At 39.1% G+C, this 10,391-nt stretch overlaps 1 protein-coding gene across 1 annotated transcript in view; it reads left to right on the top strand.

Annotated features, from left to right (window-relative positions):
- Nucleotides 1–6,717, top strand: part of LOC103520859 (39S ribosomal protein L50, mitochondrial) — a gene marked incomplete at its 5' end in the record, with an annotated part of 12,168 nt that extends 5,451 nt beyond the window's left edge. The window contains 1 exon segment of the mRNA XM_008485957.2: nucleotides 6,543–6,717.
- Nucleotides 6,718–10,391: the final 3,674 nt, after the last annotated feature.

Genomic DNA, 10,391 nt, shown 5'->3' with positions numbered 1-10,391 from the left:
CAGTACTTCTACAGTCGGGTACAGACACTAGCCTGAACATAGCCCGAACCAAAGTCCCTCGCATTACAAGTCTACCACTGAGCTACTCTGGTTAGGAACTAGATAACTTCACATCGGTTGGCAAAGTAATAGGTACATAGCTTCACACCGGTTGGCAAAGGACACTCGGATCTATCAGTGATCATTGCCAGGGACAAGTCAGTACTTATCGTCAGACACTAGTCTGAACAGCCCCGGGCAAGGTAACTACTCCATATGATAAGAGACCACATAGTCTCGGCTGAGCCAGTGAGCAGACCAGATGACATTATAGTGATACCCTACACGAGATAATGTGCCTAACAAGATACATAGGTTCCTACCTAGTTGTCATATCAGGTCGGGCAGATATACCTTGTTTATACTGCCAGGAAAAGACTGAAAAATCTCTTTACCCCCGCCATTAAGTGATAGACCTGATGATTTTAGGTGATACCCTACACAAGATACGTATAATGTATCTATGTACCTAAAGTCATGCACAAAAAGCCCACTGTTAGGCTTAGGTGTACACTAGTGTACATGCAAACAGCCCTAAAGGATGGGTTGAGAAAATAGTTTTAGAGGTAAAATGACAGTCCCTGGCAGGATAAACAAGGTTATAGCCTTTTCTATTCTACATACCTACCTCAAGATTGTAGGGTGCACACGTACCGAAACACCTACATATTTATGTTCATTCACACCCTCCACACTTCAACAAGTGCCCCAGTTATATACGAGGGTAATAAAACAGAATGAAGGGAGGGTTAAGAAGGATGGCTGTTATTCCTCACAGTTTACTCTTTCCCCTTGTCCTCCTTCTCTTCCTCCTCCCTTCAACTCTTCCTTATTTCCTCCTCCTCCTCCTTCTCTTCCTCCTTATATGAGACTTGGTCCTTTTCCTTCTGTACCTCTTCCTTCTTCAACTCTTTCTTCTCTTCCTCCTCCTCCTTGCCCTCCTCCTCCTCCTCCTCCTTGCCCTCCTCCTCCTCTTCCTCTTCCTCCTCCCTTCAACTCTTCTTTATTTCCTCCTCCTTCTCTTCCTCCTTATATGGGACTTGGTCCTTTTCCTTCTGTACCTCTTCCTTCTTCAACTCTTTCTTCTCTTCCTCCTCCTCCTCCTCCTCCTCCTCCTTGCTACCTTAACTTCAACAGTAATCTCACAAGTATGGTGATTTCGATAGACTTCCGGGTTTGGGTACAGGAGGAGTGAACGTGTCATTGATCCGAGGTCCTCATGGTTCGGAAACATCTTCATTCTCCAAATCATTACAAAAACACTGGTGGTGACAATGAAATGCCAAGTACCAAGTTACCAAGAAAACTCCTCCTTCTCTTCCTCCTTATATGAGACTTGGTCCTTTTCCTTCTGTACCTCTTCCTTCTTCAACTCTTTCTTCTCTTCCTCCTCCACCTCCTTGCCCTCCTCCTCCTCCTTCTTATATGAGACTTGGTCCTTTTCCTTCTGTACCTCTTCCTTCTTCAACTCTTTCTTCTCTTCCTCCTCCTCCTTCTCTTCCTCCTTTTATGAGACTTGGTCCTTTTCCTTCTGTACCTCTTCCTTCTTCAACTCTTTCTTCTCTTCCTCCTCCTCCTCCTCCTCCGCCTCCTTGCCCTCCTCCTCCTCCTTATATGGGACTTGGTCCTTTTCCTTCTGTACCTCTTCCTCCCTTCAACTCTTCCTTATTTCCTCCTCCTCCTCCTTAGACGAAAGAATGAAGAAAAAATGAGGAAATGGTGGACAAGAAGAAAAAAGAAGGAAGACGAGGAGAACAATAAAGAAGAGACGAAGGAGGAGGAGAAAAAGGAGGAAGAGAACAATACGGAAAAGAAGAAGGAAAAAAAGAAGATGAAGGAAGAGGAGAAGAAGAAAGATGGAGAAGGGGAAGAATACCCCTTACTTCACATCACATGACACTGTCTATTAAATAACAGGCTGAACCTTTCTGCTTCAAATAAACAACGTTAAGTAATAGAAAGTAATAAATGTGTAGCTTTACACATCTCATTACTTTCCATTATGCTGTCAAGCTTTTCTCCTCCTTCCTTCTTCTTCCTCCTACTCCTCTTCATCTCCTTTTTCTTGAAGATTTATTTTATTTTTTCTTCCCCTTGTCTCTTTATTTTTTCTTTATCCCTGTGTTGATTTTTTTTTTCGTCAGATCACTTTTGATTTCATTAATTTGGTATACCTTCTTCTTTTGTTCTTAATTTGACAGTCTCATATCCATCTGATACCTATCTGTCAGTTTTCTTTCATAGCTAGCAAGTTCGGCCATGCCTTTTCCACAAGTTTGGCCATGCCTCGGGATGAACTAGCGGGATTCCGGAGCGAAGCAACGGAATTCAGCTAGTTAGGTATATTACCTTCTTCTTTTGTTCTTAATTTGACAGTCTCATATCCATCTGATATCTGTCAGTTTTCTTTTATACCTAGCTAGCTTTTTTTCCATTTTGAATGTATCTACAATGAAAACTTTGGTTGTTCCCAAAACTTGCACAATTTTAGGACTTGACTTGGACTTGAACCAACAAACTCCAGATTCAAAGTCACCTGCGGTAACTGCTACAGTGCTAAACCCACTACAGTACCTACTACTTCTACACCACTGAGATTGGTTATAATTATGACACACTGAATGGCAAAGGTCTCTTTAGCCTCCCTTCCTATTGTTCACTGCCCAACTCCTCTTTTTCCTCCTGAAATCCCCTCTTCTCCTCAATCCCCCTCCTTCTAAACTCCCTCTCCTCTCTCACCCCCTTTCCTACTTCTCAAAGTTCAGCATGCAAAACTGAACTTCACCATTTAGCCACGGCCATAAATAGCATGTTAGAGGGTGCACAAACATACTGAATGAAAACAAAGTAATGGGGCAGGTATCATAAATATGAAACTGTAATTATAATAATGTAAGGTACCATCCTTCTGTCTACATCGGGGAGAGAATAGTAAATTTGAAGCTTAAAATGTCAAGCGGTGAGTCGGGCGTATACCTTCTTCTTTTGTTCTTAATTTGACAGTCTCATATCCATCTGATATCTGTCAGTTTTCTTTTATACCTAGCTAGCTTTTTTTTTCCATTTTGAATGTATCTACAATGAAAACTTTGGTTGTTCCCAAAACTTGTACAATTTTAGGACTTGACTTGAACTTGAACCAACAAACTCCAGATTCAAAAGTCACCTGCGGTAACTGCTACAGTGCTAAACCAACTACAGTACTACTACTTAAGTACTACACCACTGAGATTGGTTATAATTATGACACACTGAATGGCAAAGGTCTCTTTAGCCTCCCTTCCTATTGTTCACTGCCCAACTCCTCTTTTTCCTCCTGAAATCCCCTCTTCTCCTCAATTTGACTTGAACTTGAACCAACAAACTCCAGATTCAAAAGTCACCTGCGGTAACTGCTACAGTGCTAAACCAACTACAGTACTACTACTACTACACCACTAAGATTGGTTATAATTATGAATTATGACAAACTGAATGGCAAAGGTCTCTTTGGTCTCCCTTCCTATTGTTCACTGCCCAACTCCTCCTTTTCCTCCAGAAATCCCCTCTCTTCTCCTCAACCCCCTCCTTCTAATCTCCCTCTCCTCTCTCACCCCCTTTCCTACTTCTCAAAGTTCAGCATGCAAAACTGAACTTCACCATTTAGCCACGGCCATAAATAGCATGTTAGGGGGTGCACAAACATACTGAATGAAAACAAAGTAATGGGGCAGGCATCATAAATATGAAACTGTAATTATAATAATGTAAGGTACCATCCTTCTGTCTACATCGGGGAGAGAATAGTAAATCTGAAGCTTAAAATGTCAAGCGGTGAGTCGGGTTATGAAACTGTAATTATAATAATGTAAGGTACCATCCTTCTGTCTACATCGGGGAGAGAATAGTAAATTTGAAGCTTAAAATGTCAAGTGGTGAGTCGGGCAACATAAAATAGACTCGCAGAGGATAAGGTAGTCGTGTCTTTGTTTGAGTATTCCGACTAGCAATGAAAATGAATGTGTTCTTTGAACAATGCCAAAGATTTGGCATGGTTTTCTGAGAGTATCAGTGCACCGTAAGGTCCGTAAGAAACTATTATATTTGTAAGTAACAACTTTAGGTGCCTACCAATTTGGCATGGTTTTCTGAGAGTATCAGTGCACCGTAAGGTCCGTAAGAAACTATTATATTTGTAAGTAACAACTTTAGGTGCCTACCAATACATATATTGTTTGGACCATTAGGTCCATACTACAGACAACATGGAACAAGTTTTAGATTTACCACCATCTTTATCAATAAAAATAACCACTTGTCCAGTCAGAATTTAAAATAAAAAATAATAATAATAAAAAAAAAAACATGCACAGAATGAATGTTAAGTAGTAATTATACTTTTCATACACTTATTGGATTGTTGAAACTACGATACCTCTCATACTGACAATTTTAATGTGAAAATTTGAAAAATAGTATCTATAAAGTAGATTACAATAAAACACAGAAGGTAAACATAAAGCTAAGCTCAAGAAGGTAAATGAACAACTATATGGAAATCTCACATGTATCTTTTGAGCATAATTTGTACATTTTTGTAATTAAGCAATAAAGAAGGATTCCAAGTTGAAACTTATGTGATTTATGTTAAGAAATACTAGAACCAATGGGTCACACAACCCTGTTCATTTAGGAACAGTGTTTTCACAACTTAATTGTTTCCTTACAATCAAAAATTGAAGGAAAAAAAAAGTATGTAAGTAACTAGGTACTTACATCATTTAGGATTTAAAATGTGTACTTCAGAGCAAGTAGGTAATGAAATTTCTTTGGTAACATGTAAGTAGGTAAATTACTTAAACAGGTAAAATTAATACAAGACATGTAAGTAACTAGGTACTTACATCATTTAGGATTTAAAATGTGTACTTCAGAGCAAGTAGGTAATGAAATTTCTTTGGTAACATGTAGGTAAATTACTTAAACAGGTAAAATTAATATAAGAACCAATGGACATGAGTTCTTTGAATGTTGAACTTGTTTAAGTAGATGGTACCTATCTAGATAGGAATTCTCATTGAGTAATACCTACTTTATTAAGTAAGATTGTTTAAATTAAATGTAGGTACTTCATGAATGAATATCTTTAAAATTCTTGATTGAATCCAAGTCACCAGGTTTTTGAGTGGATACCACATTGAAAGTGAAAGGTATACTCTTCATTGACCAAGAAACAAATTGTACTTAACTTGTTTAAGTAGATGGTACCTATCTAGATAGGAATTCTCATTGAGTAATACCTACTTTATTAAGTAAGATTGTTTAAATTAAATGTACTTCATGAATGAATATCTTTAAAATTCTTGATTGAATCCAAGTCACCAAGTTTTTGAGTGGATACCACATTGAAAGTGAAAGGTATACTCTTCATTGACCAAGAAACAAATTGTACTTGGGTATACCTGATGTGCACTCATTACAATATAAGTAAACTTTCTTTCTACATTTTCATTGGTGTTTCAAGCATGATAGAGGCCCAACTTTTATTAAATTATTGCAAGAAAAGAACCTACATTAGGGTCTTCTTGAATATGAATGGAAGAAATTCAATATTCATTGCTTATAGCTTTAATATTGATATTTATTATTATTAGGAATATTAGGTAGGTACCAAAAAATAGGCACTGTAAGTCTGACATTGTTCTGTGATCAGAATAAGTTGGGTGTTTCTTCAAAAATAGCTCCAAGTTTGACGGAGTGACTGCGTATCCACAAAACAACAATGTTGTCACCGGACTCAAGATGAAGAAAAAGTACAAGGGCTTTGTTGCACCACAGTTGTACTTAATGTACTTGGGTATACCTGATGTGCACTCATTACAATATAAACTTTCTTTCTACATTTTCATTGGTGTTTCAAGCATGATAGAGGCCCAACTTTTATTAAATTATTGCAAGAAAAGAACCTACATTAGGGTCTTCTTGAATATGAATGGAAGAAATTCAATATTCATTGCTTATAGCTTTAATATTGACATTTATTATTATTAGGAATATTAGGTAGGTAGGTACCAAAAAATAGGCACTGTAGGTCTGACATTGTTCTGTGATCAGAATAAGTTGGGTGTTTCTTCAAGAAAAGAACCTACATTAGGGTCTTCTTGAATATGAATGGAAGAAATTCAATATTCATTGCTTATAGCTTTAATATTGATATTTATTGTTATTAGGAATATTAGGTAGGTACCAAAAAATAGGCACTGTAGGTCTGACATTGTTCTGTGATCAGAATAAGTTGGGTGTTTCTTCAAATGTTGATTAAACTATGATCTTGATTCAGAGAACAATTTAACCACATCAAGGTGATTCATTTGGAGACGTAAAAACGGTGTTATTTGTGTACATTTCCAGAGATATTGTAATAAGGCCATGGGAAAGTGTAGAGGAATTCTACCAAGTGTTTTAGATTCAAACATGAAATTTGCAAGGGTTTTGTGGACAAACAAACACGGAAGTGCCGTTAGATGAGGAAAATTCTGGGAAATTGTAGAGAAATAGAAGGCTTTTCTCGGTTAAAAGTTACTTATTCAATGGAGTTGTAGCATTTTGAGAGAATTTTTTAGTCACTGGACTCTAGATGAAGAAGAAGAAATACAAGGGCTTTGATTCGCAAAAATTTTCTTCTCTCGAAAGACGAAATGAAATGAGAACATTGAAATACATATTACAAAATCAAGCGTGCCGGGAGGCGCGCGAACGTCAAGAGTTCGAAGCGCTGCCCAGCCTATATTAACACGAAATATTGGTCTGTTCTGTACAAGTTACACAAAAATATACGATTCGTTTCCTACGAGTAGAAATGTAAACTACAAAAACACAAAACAATTTTTTTCCCCTTTATATATCAATGGACTTCGTAGCTCACAGCTCAGACTATCACCACTCTATCTAGTAGATTAATTAGTTATTTTGGGAGCCAGCCTAGTTATCTTGGAGGGGAGCGCGCCTGCCTTACTGCTTTGTAAGCGCTAGGCCGCGGGTTCGATTCCCGCCCGAGGCGGATTTTATCCTAAAATGAGGTTTGCTCTCGGAACGACTGGCTTTCTCCTATCCTATCCTGTCCCAATGTCGCGACGATAAGACCTGGAGATTGTTCCAGAACCCTCAACCAAACCTCTTCAAAAAACATCTAAGATTGGTCGTCTAGGTGTTGTGGTTCTCGAGATAGAGCGATCAGTGTGTGAAATGTGAATGAGTGAATGGATCTTGTTCTTATAATATAAGATTTGATTGGTAATAACATTACATTTTATGGAACAATAATCAAGACCTGTTTAAATTAAATTTGCAAGAAATTTGCACTCACAGAATCAATCATTTGCATGATACAAATTTCTTGACCCCGCCGGGAATCAAATCCGGGTCTTCCGCGTGCAAGGCAAGCACAGTGACCACTACACCATGGTAGCTGACATACCTACATATTATGAATAATAGGAAGAAATTGGTTTTCACTACAATGAAAAAAAAAAAAAACACACACAAGTTCTTTTTCCTTCCTTGTCAGTCATATTGATTGGTCGAAAAAGTGTCGATATCAGAGTTTTAGGCTAGTCTGGATGAACCTTGCGAGATTACTTCTTGAAGAACCGCGGTGTTTCAAAGCGTGTGGACGCGGCCGCCTCACCACTAAGCAGTGTGGAGCCGAATAACATCTTGACCTTGTCCTCAGCCTCGGCAGGCGGTTTACTCTCGGACGAGGCCAGGTTTCGACTGGCGCGGTTAATGGTCAGCTTCTGTTTGATGGCCTGGAAGAAAGATTTTTTTTATGAGTCGGTTTTGGGCTCATTCTGAAGTAATCCAAGTTGGAAAAACGTAAGGTTCGACTGCTATTTAAGGCCAAAGTTTTCAAGATGGTCAAAAATAGTTTGCTCAGGGCCAGCCTAGATAGCTTGGTTGGTAGCGCGTCTGCCATGTAAGCGCTAGGCCGCGGAATCGATTCCCGCCCGGGGCGGATTTTGTCCCGAACGGATAATATTCGTTCTCGGAACGGCTGGCTTTCTCCTATCCTGGATTCCTTCTCTCTTAAAATCCCACCCCGTCCAAGTGACCGCATAATTTGGCCCGATGCAGATTCTGTCAAAGAAAGGGGGTAAGATTCTCTTACTGTAAGATTTATTTAAGAAGAAAAAATAGGTTCCCAAATAGGCAAGTAGAGGAAATAGATGTTCAAAGGATTAATGAAAATATTGCTTTAAAAAAAAACTATTTGAATAGGACTAATAAGCAGGGTGTTCTCAAAACTCTTAAAAAAAAAAAAAAAAAAAAAAAGTCCGCTGGCCGACCTTCGAAACAAGTACAGTTCGACTGTTATTTACAGCCAAAGTTTTCAAAAAGGTCGAAAAGAGTTCGCCTTGTTCAGTTATGCAGTAATGCCATGGCTAGGAGTAAATTTAGCCACGTGAAGGTATCAAAACTGGAAAAGACACCAGCACACGCTTGTCAGATCGTCACTTTGATCACCCATCCGGTTAACAACTACGCGCAACGTTACTTAACTTACCTGTGATAGGATAACGCGCCGTGAGTCGTTCTTCATGGCTAGGAGTAAATCTAGCCAAGTTCAGGTAACATTGTGATACTCTAGAGTAGGAATCCATCCGGTTACCAACCACGCGCAACGTAACTTAACTTCAGTGACTTACCTGTGATAGGATAACGCGTCGTGAGTCATTCTTCATGGCTAGGAGTAAATCTAGCCAGGTCCAGGTAACATTGTGATACTCTAGAGTGGGAATGATTAGAGAGAAGTCACGCACGTCTGACAGGTTCTTCTCTTTGTTGCCTGAAAAACAAAATTTAATTTGGAAGGAATCCAGCCTAGTCAGCTTAGTTGGTAGTGCTGCCTTGTAAGCGCTAGGCCGCGGGTTCGATTCGCGCCCGGGGCGGATTTTATCCTGATGGGATAATGTTCGTTCTCGGAACGGCTGGCTTTCTCCTATCCTGTCTTCCTTACTCCTATCCTGTCTTCCTTCTCTTCGATTTCGGGACGATAAGACCATAGCAGTTACAGTTCCCTCTGTCAAACCTCTTCAAATAATATTCGCGCCCGGGGCGGATTTTATCCTGATGGGATAATGTTCGTTCTCGGAACGGCTGGCTTTCTCCTATCCTGTCTTCCTTATCTCTCCTGTCTTCCTTATCTCTTCGATTTCGGGACGATAAGACCATAGCAGTTACAGTTCCCTCTGTCAAACCTCTTCAAAAAAAATAATAATAATTTGGAAGGAGTTATTGTTGTTAACGTTTGTGTCGACATTTCAATCTTCCTCCTCCCATCCAAGGAAAGCAGCCACCTCCAGGGGGGTTTGTCCAGAGGGATCCCATGTGGTGGGGTTGGCTGGACATTCAAAGAGGTGCGGCACATCATACACGGCTGTTCTGCATTTGGGACATTTGTCGTCTCCTTCAAAACTACCTGGCCAGAACCACCCCATCAATTGGTAAGGAGTCAATTAAATTAATGAACAAAATTTAGTTTGTTTTATCTCTCTTAAGATATTTATTGGGTTATTGTTGTTAACGTTTGTGTCGACATTTCAATCTTCCTCCTCCCATCCAAGGAAAGCAGCCACCTCCAGGGGGGTTTGTCCAGAGTGCCGAGGGATCCCATGTGGTGGGGTTGGCTGGACATTCAGGGTGTGTTTATGTACAGGGCTGAGCTAGGCCATTGTCGGCCTTTAAGCGTGTAAAGTTGGCGGTAAATTCGAAATTTTGATTTTTTTTTTTTTCCGCAACTTGTACAATCTGAATTCATTTTACTTTTTATCTTTAGTTTGCACGTTTATATTATACTTTTCATTTATATTAGCTATTAAAAACAAGCGAATTACAAAGCAAACAAAAATAAATATAAAATGAATTTTAAAAATTGCCGCTGGGACAGCTATCTCACGTCGTCCGAGCTCATCCTAGCCCGGTACATAAACACACCGTCAAAGAGGTGCGGCACATCATACACGGCTGTTCTGCATTTGGGACATTTGTCGTCTCCTTCAAAACTACCTGGCCTGGCCAGAACCACCCCATCAATTGGTAAGGAGTCAATTAAATTAATTAACAAAATTTAGTCATGGAAAATTTAGATCTGTCATGGTTGATGCATATTTATTATATTTCCATCTAAATTCATTTTGAAATAATGTTGGGAAAAAGAATGGAAACTCATCTTTTTTATTATTTTTTTTTTTTTCTTTCTTCTTTCTTCTTTTTTTCCGCTTTTCTCTTTTTTTTTCCAACTATCTTCTTAGGCTGATGATTCCCCCTTAGTCGACACAACCTCAATACATTATGTATTGAGGTTTAGACAAGGG

The sequence above is a fragment of the Diaphorina citri genome, unplaced genomic scaffold (assembly GCF_000475195.1).
Source record: "Diaphorina citri unplaced genomic scaffold, Diaci psyllid genome assembly version 1.1 scaffold4188, whole genome shotgun sequence".
Classification (NCBI taxonomy): Eukaryota; Metazoa; Arthropoda; class Insecta; order Hemiptera; family Psyllidae; genus Diaphorina; species Diaphorina citri.
This window is presented reverse-complemented; position numbering and strand designations above follow the sequence as displayed.